This window comes from Loxodonta africana, chromosome 12 (genome assembly GCF_030014295.1).
Source record: "Loxodonta africana isolate mLoxAfr1 chromosome 12, mLoxAfr1.hap2, whole genome shotgun sequence".
NCBI classification, from domain to species: domain Eukaryota; kingdom Metazoa; phylum Chordata; class Mammalia; order Proboscidea; family Elephantidae; genus Loxodonta; species Loxodonta africana.
The window spans coordinates 43,240,371-43,252,837 of record NC_087353.1 but is presented as its reverse complement, the minus strand read 5'-3'; positions in this window follow the sequence as shown (position 1 = coordinate 43,252,837).

The following is a 12,467-nucleotide window of genomic DNA, read 5'->3' as shown; positions in this document are numbered from 1 at the left end:
TGGTGGTTATGTTAGGAGGATTGGGGTGGGTGCTGTCCTCTGCTTCTCTCATAGTGGCAGAGACACCAACGCTGACAGTTTGGGTGGGGACGACACGGAGGGCTGGGGCTTGGTGCCTGCTGTGATGTCTGTCCAGTGCCACCTCCAGGGCACACCACTTCTGGCTAGTCCAGGACCCAGGCTTTTGGGTGGGACTCACTGTGGATACTTCTCAGGCACTCCAGGGACCCAGTTTGCCCATCTAGGATGACTCTGTTCTCTAGGGCTAAGTCAGACGGAGGTGGCCGGCCACAAGCAAACCTGCTCCTGTCTTGCTTCACCCTCTCGGGTCAGTACCAGGGCAGCTCCAGGCAGGCTGCAGGCTGGAAGTACAGGCAGGATGGGCGTCAGCACCCACTTCCTTTGCAGTTCGTGGTTTTTTCACCATCTCCTCGGGGCACCTCCACCAGGGCCTGCCCCAGCCTGGCAGCTGTGTGAAGCTGTGGCATTTGTAACTCTGCTTACCTTTTTACACAGCTATGACATTTCTCGGTTCCCAGAGAGTCTCCAAAACTTGTCTGCCTTTTTCTCATACCCAGCCTGTGAGGTGGGCTCATTATCTACAAATGATGAACCAGAGGCTCAGAGAGGCTAACGCCCACGTGGTCAGGGAGCAGCCAGCCAGGATTCAGCCCAATCTTCCTGCTTCATTGCTCTTTGCCTGTCACCTTTGAACGCTGTGGATTCAGGGACCAACTCTGGGTGGGTTCCTGAAGGGACCCAAGGCAAACCCATGCACAGGCCTGGGAATGGGGCCTAGGAAAGCCTGTGTAGGTCAAGAGGAGCGGGGTGGGGGTGGGCGGAGAGTGTGTCTACTCCTTTCACTGCTCACTTCCTTGCTCCTTCCAGTCTTGGTCATATGTCACCTCCTCTGTGAGGCCCTCCCTGACCACCTTAGTTAAAAGTGCACTCCCGGCACCCTGCCCCCTGATTTAATCTTCTCTGTGTTAGACACTTATCTTCAAACATACTATGCAATTTACTATGTATCTCATTAAAAAAAAAAACAAAAACCAAAAAACAGGAATGTGCTTTTATGTTTTATTCACTGCTGTATGCTTGGTGTCTAGAACAGTGCCTGGCACAAGTAGGTGATTGGTAAATAATTGAATCCACATCAGGTACTCCTCAGCTCAGTAGTAGATTGCACCAAGAAGTCAAAACCACCACAGTGAAATAAAAGGATTAAATATGAGTGGGGCCAAGAGCTCAGAACTAAATCTGTGACTAGTGGCCCCTCCTCCAGGAAGCCCCCCCCCCCCCAGATTTGCCTCTGCTGGAAGTAAGCAGTTTACCTCTGCTGCTCTCCCACGTGGCTTACCTCTGCCTCCCCAGGCAGCGGCAGGTATGCACAGCCACATCTTTTAAGCGCTTGGGGGCAGGGCTGGTCTTATCATCCCTTTAGCCACAGTGCCAGGAACAGAGTAGGTGCTTGACAGATGTCTGTCCAATGCATCGATGGGATTTGTTTCCTACTTCTCCCCAGAAGTAGCTCCCAGACACATTGAAAGTGCTCAATAAGCGCGTGTGGAGTAGATGAGCGCCTGCCTGGCTCGGGCTGCTTGTCTGTGTCCCGTTTCCTGGAAGCTCCAGGATGGCCTGACACTCCTCCCTGCAGCCTCTCAGGCCTGTGCCCTCCACGGTGTGGGACATGACTCAGCATCACTGGGCCACGAAGACTCAGCTCTCTTCTGTCCTGGAGACCCTGCTGCTCACGCTGCGGGCTGGCCTGTCAAGGGCAGTTCATGTGGGTGCCAGTGGGTACCGCCCGGAGTCAGCAAGGAGAAAAGGATGCTGGAGAAGGAGCTACTCATCTTTCAACACTGTGGAAGGCTCTGGCTTGAGTTTATCTTCTTTCTCCAAGTAGACTGTGAACACCCCGTGGCCCTCAGCCCAGGGCCGACGGGGGTGGACTAGGCTCTCCAGCCCAGAGTCTGGAAAGCAGTAAGGGGGTGCATGATGGGTATGCAAGATTTGAAAGAAGTCTCCTGTTTGCTAAATGTTTACAGAAAGAAGGAATGCCTGATAATCCAGTGAAAACATGCCCACTCAGTGAGGCTGGGGTGTCTAGTGCTCATTGGAATTCCTAACAGCAAGTGGTCAGAAAGGGGGGAAATAAATGAACTACTTAATAAAATTTAACAAGCAAAACATTTCAAGACAAGGGGTGCTGGGAGTTGGGCAGAAGTGAGGTGTTTGCGGCTTCAGGTCCAGCTGCAGCTCAGGCTCCCTGAGGCACTGAGAGAGGGAGCTGGGGACAGGGGCACGTGAGCAGCCCGGGGCCATAAGCCTGGTGGTGTCAGAGAACTAAACGATGCTTTACAGGCAGAAGGTAAAAAAAAAAAAAAATTATTTTGATCAGTGGAACCCGAAGGCAGGGATGTGGAAAGGAAAGGAAAGGAAGGCACCAAAAAAAAAAGGGGCAGGGAGCGAATTGCAACATCTGAAAGCCCATGATTCTATAAAAAATAATCAAAGATAGGCACTGGTCATCAAACCCTCCTGCCCACTCCAGGAGGTAGGTGCTGTTAATAGCCCGATTTTGCAGAGGAGAAAACTGAGGTCAAGTAGCTTACTCAAGTTCATGCGCCTAGTAAGTGGTAGAGCTAGGGTTTGACTCAGGCAGGCTGGCTCCAGAGCTCAGGCCTCAACCCTGACAACAAGCCAATTAGCTGAGGGCTTGGTTTTATTGGGTCTCCAGTCTGGTTGTGTAAGGGGGTTGCTCCCCCGTGGCAGCACTATGTCAGGAAGGTTGCCCGACACTGACTGCCAGCAGTTAGAGTGAACGAGGTTGGGGGTCCACTGGGCCTAGGTGGCTGGGCGAGAGCAGACAAGGCAGAGGAGGTGCTCCGGGGTGTTGGTGCTGGTGTGGTTAGAAAGGTGGGAGAGAGAGGTGGAGGCTGCTGTCTGGGTTGTGCAATCTGCCACCATCCTACCCAGGCTTGCTGACAGCCACAGGCGTGGAGTTTACATGGGGGTCCTCCTCCCACTTGGTTACCTAGGCATGTGTTTGAGTCCTGAGAGTGGGTGCTGAGGCAGAATAAAGGGACATCAGAGTCATCTAAAATTCCAAGTGTGTTGTGTGTGTGTGCATGGGGTGAGAGTGAACTGTTGGTTGGGGAGTCTTCCCTGAGAACATTCTTGAAATGTGAGGCTGACCTTCCCCAGACTGCTTGTCCTCAGGCATGACAGCAGCCCCCTACTGGCCTCTGAACTGAGTCCAGGTAAAATCCCTCCAGAAACCTAGTGGAATGAATGCACCCAAATTCCCCTGTCCAAGTTGTCTTAGTGTGCAGATGTTGCCTTACTGAAATGGTTTTGGACTTCCCCAGGATCGCAGTCAGAGCCTGAACTCCTCCCTTTGGGCCTCGGCAGCAGTGGCCTATCCCAGTTCCCTCAGGGTCAGAGTATTAAGAAGACAATGCGGGTGAGATATCCGGATCAGGGCCTGGAATGTCATGCTTGGTAGCCAACAAGGGCAGTGGTCACTATTAACTCCACCCACCACCTTACTTCTAGGTGGCACCTGGGACCCTCCTAACTTCTCCTTCAGCACCTGCACAAACAGCCAAAGGTTGTCTGGAGCTGGGGAATTCTGTTTTGGGCCAAAGTGTGATCACAGAGGAAAGGGACTGATATCCCCTGGGGGCTCCTAAACTGGTTCAAAGGGCACGTTCCGCAGAAAGTCTTCGGAATGAGAAGACTTCTGTGGAGGGACCCTTCTCCAGCGGGCTTTGAAGAAGGGGGTGGTGGGCTCTGTTTTGTAGGAAATGAGTGGCTACCACATCCTCCACATACCATTTGGCTCACCCCAAGATGTTGCAAAGGCAGCTGGTATAAAACACTCAGTGGGGCCCATAGCAGGGAGGGTCATTATGGTCATTCCTAGATTGCTTGTGGGACTACTTTTATTGCCATTATTAGCCATGAGTTATCATGACCCCAAGCCTGACCTCTCAGACCTGTAAAGTGTGGCTCCTCCAAAGCAATCAGAGAATAATGAAGGAGCAAATTCAGAACCCTGAGGAAGGAAAACATTTCCTCAGGCCTTTGGAGTTATTTCATACGGAATCTGGAATCAGTTCCTGGGTCCTGCTGTAGTAGGTCCTTGGCAATATCTTGGCAATATTCCTTAATAACTGTAACCGTTATTTTCATCTTGTTTCCCTCAGATATTAGACCATTATTTCAACAAGTGTGTTTTGGACTTCAACCCGAAAATATGGCTCAAGCATGGTTGAAGTCATTTTTTTTTCTTTCAACTGTGGGCTGGCCCTGGCTCAACCATCTGAAAATAAGTTGGTATTTTTATATATTTACAAATATACAGCCATGTGGCTATACTTATGTGCACACACAAAGGTTATTTCAATGCAGGTATCAGCTGCGTGCAGGTAGACACAGAATTCTTGTGGTGAGGCTGGCCTGGGAACCAGCAGCCCTGGTCTGACTCCTGTTTCCACATGATCTCAGCCAGTCCCAACCACTCCATGCCCTTCTCCTCGTGGAGAAAATGGCAGAAACAAGTACCTGGATGTCTTACACAGGGCCTTGTACACAGTAGATACTCCAAAATATCTCTTATTTGGGGAAGCTTTCCATGGAAGCAAAAAGAAACGGAGAGTCCAGGGTTGAAGTCCTTTGTGTAATAGGGAAAGGAGGGAGGGTGGGAAAGAAAGATGTGGGAAAGGGAGAGACAGTAGAATGGATGAATGAGTAAGTAAATATACCAGCTTCATGGGCCTGGGTACCTTATTTAACCTCTTTCAGGTTCGGTTTCCTCATCTATAAAATGGAGATAATAATACCTGCCTCACTTGGTTGTGAAGATTAAAAAAGACAACGTATAAAAAGTACCTAGTATGGAATGTCAAGGAGTCCCTGGGTGGAGTAAACAGTTAAGCACTGGGCTACTAACCAAGAAGTTGGTGGTTCAAACCAACCCAGAGGTGCCTCAGAAGGTCCTGGCGATTTGCTTCCAAAAGGTCATACCCACTGAAACCCGTACGGAGCACAGTTCTACTCTGAAATACACGTGGTTGCCAAGAACCAGAACTGACCCGATGGAAGCTGGCTGTGGAGTGTCATTCACAGCTCAGTAAGGGCGGCTATCGCCACGACTGCCCACCCAGCCCCTATCTCTAGTTGCATCTGCTCTGCTTCTCCGATGTTCACTGGCACTGCATGTAAGCATCGTGGGCGCATAAACCAAAAGGTGATGTTTCTACTGTTATTATTTTTTAAAGCACCGATGAGTTTCAATGCTATTAATACAGTTAGACTTTGCCTTACCATTAGATGATGTTCTTCATGTTCACGTTAAGAATTGTGGGATAGGCCAGTCCCCATGAACCGGGGGAAGTTCTGGGGTTAGTTCTATTCATAGGCTCAAGGAGAGGCAAACCAAATGTGGTTGTTTCTCTCGCAAGGTCAGACTCCAAAACAAGAGTCTGTAGTGGTCAGGAACCGAAACTTGGAGTCAGAGGCAAAGGTGAACTGTGCTGCTCTGATTCTCCTGCCTATGGAAGCCGGGCCAGGATGAGTACACAGGTCACTGGGTTGTCTGCCCCAAGCACTGCCCAGAGCCTGACATCTGGCTGAGAGTTAAAGCAAGACCCGGTGTGAGGGGTGGGGAGACTCCCACAAATGCATCTAACCTTTCATTCGTTAAAATCAAGATGACTCATCGTTACGTCTTGCTAGTAATCCAGACGAGGTCACTCTCCCAAAGGCCACATTCATTTGCAGGACTTTCTAACAGGGGCATTCTGACTTTTTAGAAAAAGGCCAAAGTCACCATTGAAAAATCCTTTTTGGTCTGCAATAATAGCAGCTACTATTTATCAAATGTTACTGTGTGCCAAGCACTGCACTTGGTTCTTTATGCACTTTTCTTATTTAATTCTCACATCCCAGGAAGGCAGGTATTATTTATCCCCGTTTTACAGAGGTGGACAATAAGACTTGGAGAGATTAAGCAACTTGTGTGAAATCACAGAGCCAGTTCACACAGCAGTGGCTCACACCACAATGAGCCCCTGCTCCTCCCAACTCTGTGTTCAGTGACCTCACGTTACCAGTAAACCAGTTGTTGATTCTGACTAATGGTGACCCCATATGTGTGAGCAGAACTGTGCTCCATAGGGTTCTCAGTGGCTATTTTTTTTTTTTTAGTCTGTCACATATAAGTTTATATACACCTTACTCCATACTCCCACTTGCTCTCCCCCTAATGAGTCAGCCCTTCCAGTCTCTCCTTTCGTGACAATTTTGCCAGCTTCCAACCCTCTCTACCCTCCCATCCCCCCTCCAGACAGGAGATGCCAACACAGTCTCAAGTGTCCACCTGATACAAATAGCTCACTCTTTATCAGCATCTCTCTCCTACCCACTGTCCAGTCCCTTCCATGTCTGATGAGTTGTCTTCGGGAATGGTTCCTGTCCTGGGCCAAGAGAAGGTTTGGGGACCATGACCGCCGGGATTCCTCTAGTCTCAGTCAGACCATTAAGTATGGTCTTTTTGTGAGAATTTGGGGTCTGCGTCCCACTGATCTCCTGCTCCCTCAGGGGTTCTCTGTTGTGCTCCCTGTCAGGGCAGTCATCGGTTGTGGCCGGGCACCAACTAGTTCTTCTGGCCTCAGGATGATGTAAGTCTCTGTCTGGTTCATGTGGCCCTTTCTGTCTCTTGGGCTCATAGTTATCGTGTGACCTTGGTGTTCTTCATTCTCCTTTGATCCAGGTGGGTTGAGACCAATTGATGCATCTTAGATGGCCGCTTGTTAGCATTTAAGACCCCAGACGCCACATTTCAAAGTGGGATGCAGAATGTTTTCATAATAGAATTATTTTGCCAATTGACTTAGAAGTTCCCTTAAACCATGGTCCCCAAACCCCCGCCCTTGCTCCGCTGACCTTTGAAGCATTCAGTTTATCCCAGAAACTTCTTTGCTTTTGGTCCAGTGCAGTTGAGCTGACCTTCCATGTATTGAGCATTGTCCTTCCCTTCACCTAAAGTAGTTCTTATCTACTAGCTAATCAGTAAAAAACCCTCTCCCACGCTCCCTCCCTCCCCCCTCTCGTAACCACAAAAGTATGTATTCTTCTCAGTTTATACTATTTCTCAAGATCTTATAATAGTGGTCTTATACAATATTTGTCCTTTTGCATCTGACTAATTTCGCTCAGCATAATGCCTTCCAGGTTCCTCCATGTTATGAAATGTTTCACAGATTCGTCACTGTTCTTTATCGACGCGTAGTATTCCATTGTGTGAATATACCATAATTTATTTAACCATTCATCCGTTGATGGACACCTTGGTTGCTTCCAGCTATTTGCTATTGTAAACAGAGCTGCAATAAGCATGGGTGTGCATATATCTGTTTGTGTGAAGGCTCTTATTTCTCTAGCGTATATTCCGAGGAGTGGGATTTCTGGGTTGTACGGTAGTTCTATTTCTAACTTTTTAAGAAAACGCCAGATAGATTTCCAAAGTGGTTGTACCATTTTACATTCCCACCAGCAGTGTATAAGAGTTCCAATCTCTCCACAGCCTCTCCAACATTTATTATTTTATGTTTTTTGGATTAATGCCAGCCTTGTTGGAGTGAGATGGAATCTCATTGTAGTTTTAACTTGCATTTCTCTAATGGCTAATGATCGAGAGCATTTTCTCATGTACCTGTTAAAAGAAGATTAGTGAAGTGCGTGTTCATATCCTTTGCTCACTTCTTGATTGGGTTGTTTGTCTTTTTGTGGTTGAGTTTTGACAGAATCATATAGATTTTAGAGATCAGGCGCTGGTCGGAGATGTCATAGCTGAAAATTCTTTCCCAGTCTGTAGGTGGTCTTTTTACTCTTTTGGTGAAGTCTTTAGATGAGCATAGGTGTTTGATTTTTAGGAGCTCCCACTTATCTGGTTTCTCTTCGTCATTTTTGGTAACGTTTTGTATTCTGTTTATGCCTTGTATTAGGGCTCCTAAGGTTGTCCCTATTTTTTCTTCCATGATCTTTATCGTTTTAGTCTTTACGTTTAGGTCTTTGATCCACTTGGAGTTAGTTTTTGTGCATGGTGCGAGGTATGGGTCCTGTTTCATTTTTTTGCAAATGGATATCCAGTTATGCCAGCACCATTTCTTAAAAAGACTATCTTTTCCCCAGTTAACTGACACTGGGCCTTTGTCAAATATCAGCTGCTCATATGTGGATGGATTTATATCTGGGTTCTCAATTCTGTTCCATTGATCTATGTGCCTGTTGCTGTACCAGTACCAGGCTGTTTTGACTACTGTGGCTGTATAATAGGTTCTGAAATCAGGTAGAGTGAGGCCTCCCACTTTCTTCTTCTTTTTCAGTAATGCTTTACTTATCCGAGGCTTCTTCCCTTCCATATGAAGTTTGGTGATTTGTTTCTCCATCACATTAAAAAATGACATTGGAATTTGGATCGGAAGTGCACTGTATGTATAGATGGCTTTTGGTAGCATAGACATTTTTACTATGTTCAGTCTTCCTATCCATGAGCAAGGTATGTTTTTCCACCTATGTAGGTCCTTTTTAGTTTCTTGTAGTAGTACTTTGTAGTTTTCTTTGTATAGGTCTTTTACATCCTTGGTAAGATTTATTCCTAAGTATTTTACCTTCTTGGGGGCTACTGTGAATGGTACTGATATGGTTATTTCCTCTTCGATGTTCTTTTTGTTGATGTAGAGGAATCCAAGTGATTTTTGTATGTTTATCTTATAACCTGAGACTCTGCCAAACTCTTCTATTAGTTTCAGTAGTTTTCTGGAGGATTCCTTAGGGTTTTCTGTGTATAAGATCATGTCATCTGCAAATAGAGATAATTTGACTTCCTCCTTGCCAATCCGGATGCCCTTTATTTCTTTGTCTAGCCTAATTCCTCTGTCTAGGACCTCTAGCACAATGTTGAATAAGAGCGACGATGATAAAGGGCATCCTAGTCTGGTTCCCGTTCTCAAGGGAAATGCTTTCAGGCTCTTTCCACTTAGTGATGTTGGCTGTTGGCTTTGTTGTATAGATGCTCTTTATTATGTTGAGGAATTTTCCTTCAATTCCTATTTCGGTGAGAGTTTTTATCATAAATGGGTGTTGGACTTTGTCAAATGCCTTTTCTGCATCAATTGATAAGATCATGTGGTTTTTGTCTTTTGTTTTATTTATATGGTGGGTTACATTAGTAGTTTTTCTAATATTAAACCAGCCTTGCATACCTGGTATAAATCCCACTTGGTCGAGGTGGATTATTTTTTTGATTTGTTGTTGAATTCTGTTGGCTAGAATTTTGTTGAGGATTTTTGCATCTATGTTCATGAGGGATATAGGTCTGTAATTTTCTTCTTTTGTGATGTCTTTACCTGGTTTTGGTATCAGGGAAATGGTGGCTTCATAGAATGAGTTAGGTAGTATTCCGTCATTTTCTATGCTTTGAAATACCTTTAGTAGTAGTGGTGTTAACTCTTCTCTGAAAGTTTGGTAGAACTCTGCAGTAAAGCCACCTGGGCCAGGGCTTCTTTTTGTTGGGAGTTTTTTGATTACCATTTCAATCTCTTTTTTTCTTATGGGTCTATTTATTTGTTCTACTTCTGATTGTGTTAGTTTAGGTAGGTAGTGTTTTTCTAGGAATTCATCCATGTCTTCTAGGTTGCAAATTTGTTAGAGTACAATTTTTCATAATAATCTGATATGATTCTTTTAATTTCAGTTGGGTCTGTTGTGATGTGGCCCATCTCGTTTCTTACTCGGGTTATTTGTTTCCTTTCCTGTATTTCTTTAGTTAGTCTGGCCAATGGTTTATCAATTTTTTCAAAAGAACCAGCTTTTGGTTTTGTTAATTCTTTCAATTGTTTTTCTGTTCTTTTTTTAATTCATTTAGTTCAGCTCTAATTTTTATTATTTGTTTTCTTCTGGTACCTGATGGACTCTTTTGTTGCTCACTTTCTATTTGTACAAGTTGTAGGGACAGTTTTCTGATTTTGGCTCTTTTTTTTTTTTTTTTGTATGTGTGCATTTATCGATATAAATTGGCCTCTGAACACTGCTTTTGCTGTGTCCCAGAAGTTTTGATAGGAAGTATTTTCATTCTCGTCGCATTCTATGAATTTCCTTATTCCCTCCTTAATGTCTTCTATAACCCAGTCTTTTTTCAGCAGGGTATTGTTCAGTTTCCAAGTATTTGATTTCTTTTCCCTGATTTTTCTGTTACTGATTACCACTTTTATGGCCTTGTGGTCTGAGAAGATGCTTTGTAATATTTCAATGTTTTGGATTCTGCAAAGGTTTGTTTTATGACCTAATATGTGGTCTATTCTAGAGAATGTTCCATGTGCGCTAGAAAAAAAAGTATACTTTGCAGCAGTTGGGTGGAGAGTTCTGCATAAGTCGATAAGGTCAAGTTGGTTGATTGTTGTAAGTAGGTCTTCTCTGTCTCTATTGAGCTTCTTACTGGATGTCCTGCCCTTCTCCGAAAGTGGTGTGTTGAAGTCTCCTACTATAATTGTGGAGGTGTCTATCTCACTTTTCAGTTCTGTTAAAATTTGTTTTATGTATCTTGCAGCCCTGTCATTGGGTGCATAAATATTTAATATGGTTATATCTTCCTGGTCAATTGTCCCTTTTATCATTATGTAGTGTCCTTCTTTATCCTTTGTGGTGGATTTAACTTTAAAGTCTATTTTGTCAGAAATTAATATTACTACTCCTGCTCTTTTTTGCTTATTGTTTGCTTGATATATTTTTTTCCATCCTTTGAGTTTTAGTTTGTTTGTGTCTCTAAGTCTAAGGTGTGTCTCTTGTAGGCAGCATATAGACGGATCGTGTTTCTTTATCCAGTCTGAGACTCTCTGTCTCTTTATTGGTGCGTTTAGTCCATTTAAATTCAGCGTAATTATAGATAAGTATGTGTTTAGTGTTGTCATTTTGATGCCTTTTTATGTGTGTTGTTGAAATTTCATTTTTCCACTTACTTTTTTGTGCTGAGACATTTTTCTTTGTAAATTGTGTGTTCCTCTTTTTCAGAGTATTCGACTTTATGTTTGCTGAGTCGTTACGTTTTTCTTGGTTTTTATTTTGAGTTATGGAGTTGTTATACCTCTTTGTGGTTACCTTAATATTTACCCCTATTTTTCTAAGTAAAAACCTAACTTGTAGTGTCCTATATCGCCTTGTATTCCTCTCCATATGGCAGTTCTATGCCACCTGTATTTAGTCCCTCTTTTTGATTATTGTGATCTTTTACATATTGACTTCAATGATTCCCTGTTTTGAGCGTTTTTTTTTTTTTTTTTAATTAATCTTAATTTGTTTTTGTGATTTCCCTATTTGAGTTGATATCAGGATGTTCTGTTCTGTGACCTTGTGTTGTGCTGGTATCTGATATTATTGGTTTTCTGACCAAACAATTTCCTTTAGTAATTCTTGTAGCTTTGGTTTGGTTTTTGCAAATTCTCTAAGCTTGTGTTTATCTGTAAATATCTTAATTTCGCCTTCATATTTCAGAGAGAGTTTTGCTGGATATATGATCCTTGGCTGGCAGTTTTTCTCCTTCAGTGCTCTGTATATGTCATCCCATTGCCTTCTTGCCTGCAAGGTTTCTGCTGAGTAGTCTGAACTTATTCTTATTGATTCTCCTTTGTAGGAGACCTTTCTTTTATCCCTGGCTGCTTTTAAAATTTTCTCTTTATCTTTGGTTTTGGCAAGTTTGATGATAATATGTCTTGGTGTTTTTCTTTTTGGATCAGTCTTAAATGGGGTTCGATGAGCATCTTGGATAGATATCCTTTCGTCTTTCATGATGTCAGGGAAGTTTTCTGCCAGCAGATCTTCAACTCAGTGGCTATTTTTAAGAAGCAGATCACCAGGCCTTTCTTCTGAGGGCCCTCTGGATGGGCTTCAACCTTTTAATTAGTAACCAAACGTGTTAACCATTTGTACTACCCAGGGGCTCTGACCTCATTTTAGCAGCTTGAAACTGGTCATAGCGGGAGTGTTTACACCATGGGAATTGGCAAACACTACAATTGGGGATTTTTTTTTTTTTTTTTAACCACTGGAGAACTGGTTGTTAAATATTGACCAGTCACTAAGCAGGCAGGGCCAAGATTCAAATGCAAGTCTCTCTTGTCCCCAAGCTCATACTCTTTCCTGCTCATGTCCACAGAAGGAAATGGGCTCTCTCTAATAGAACACCATCTGCTATAGACAGTGGGTCCTTGGGAAGCCAGGTTTCTGGCAGAAGTCTGAACACTGGCTGACCAGGTTTTCCTTTGCCACCTCCCGGGGCCCCAGAGGAGATTTCTGATTGCATTTAAGTATTATTAGTAAACACTTCTGAGCCCTTTTCCTAGTCTGTGCTGAGCTCAAGATTCAGCTTAAATTATAAGGGCTGAGTAAGCTGGAGACAGGATTTT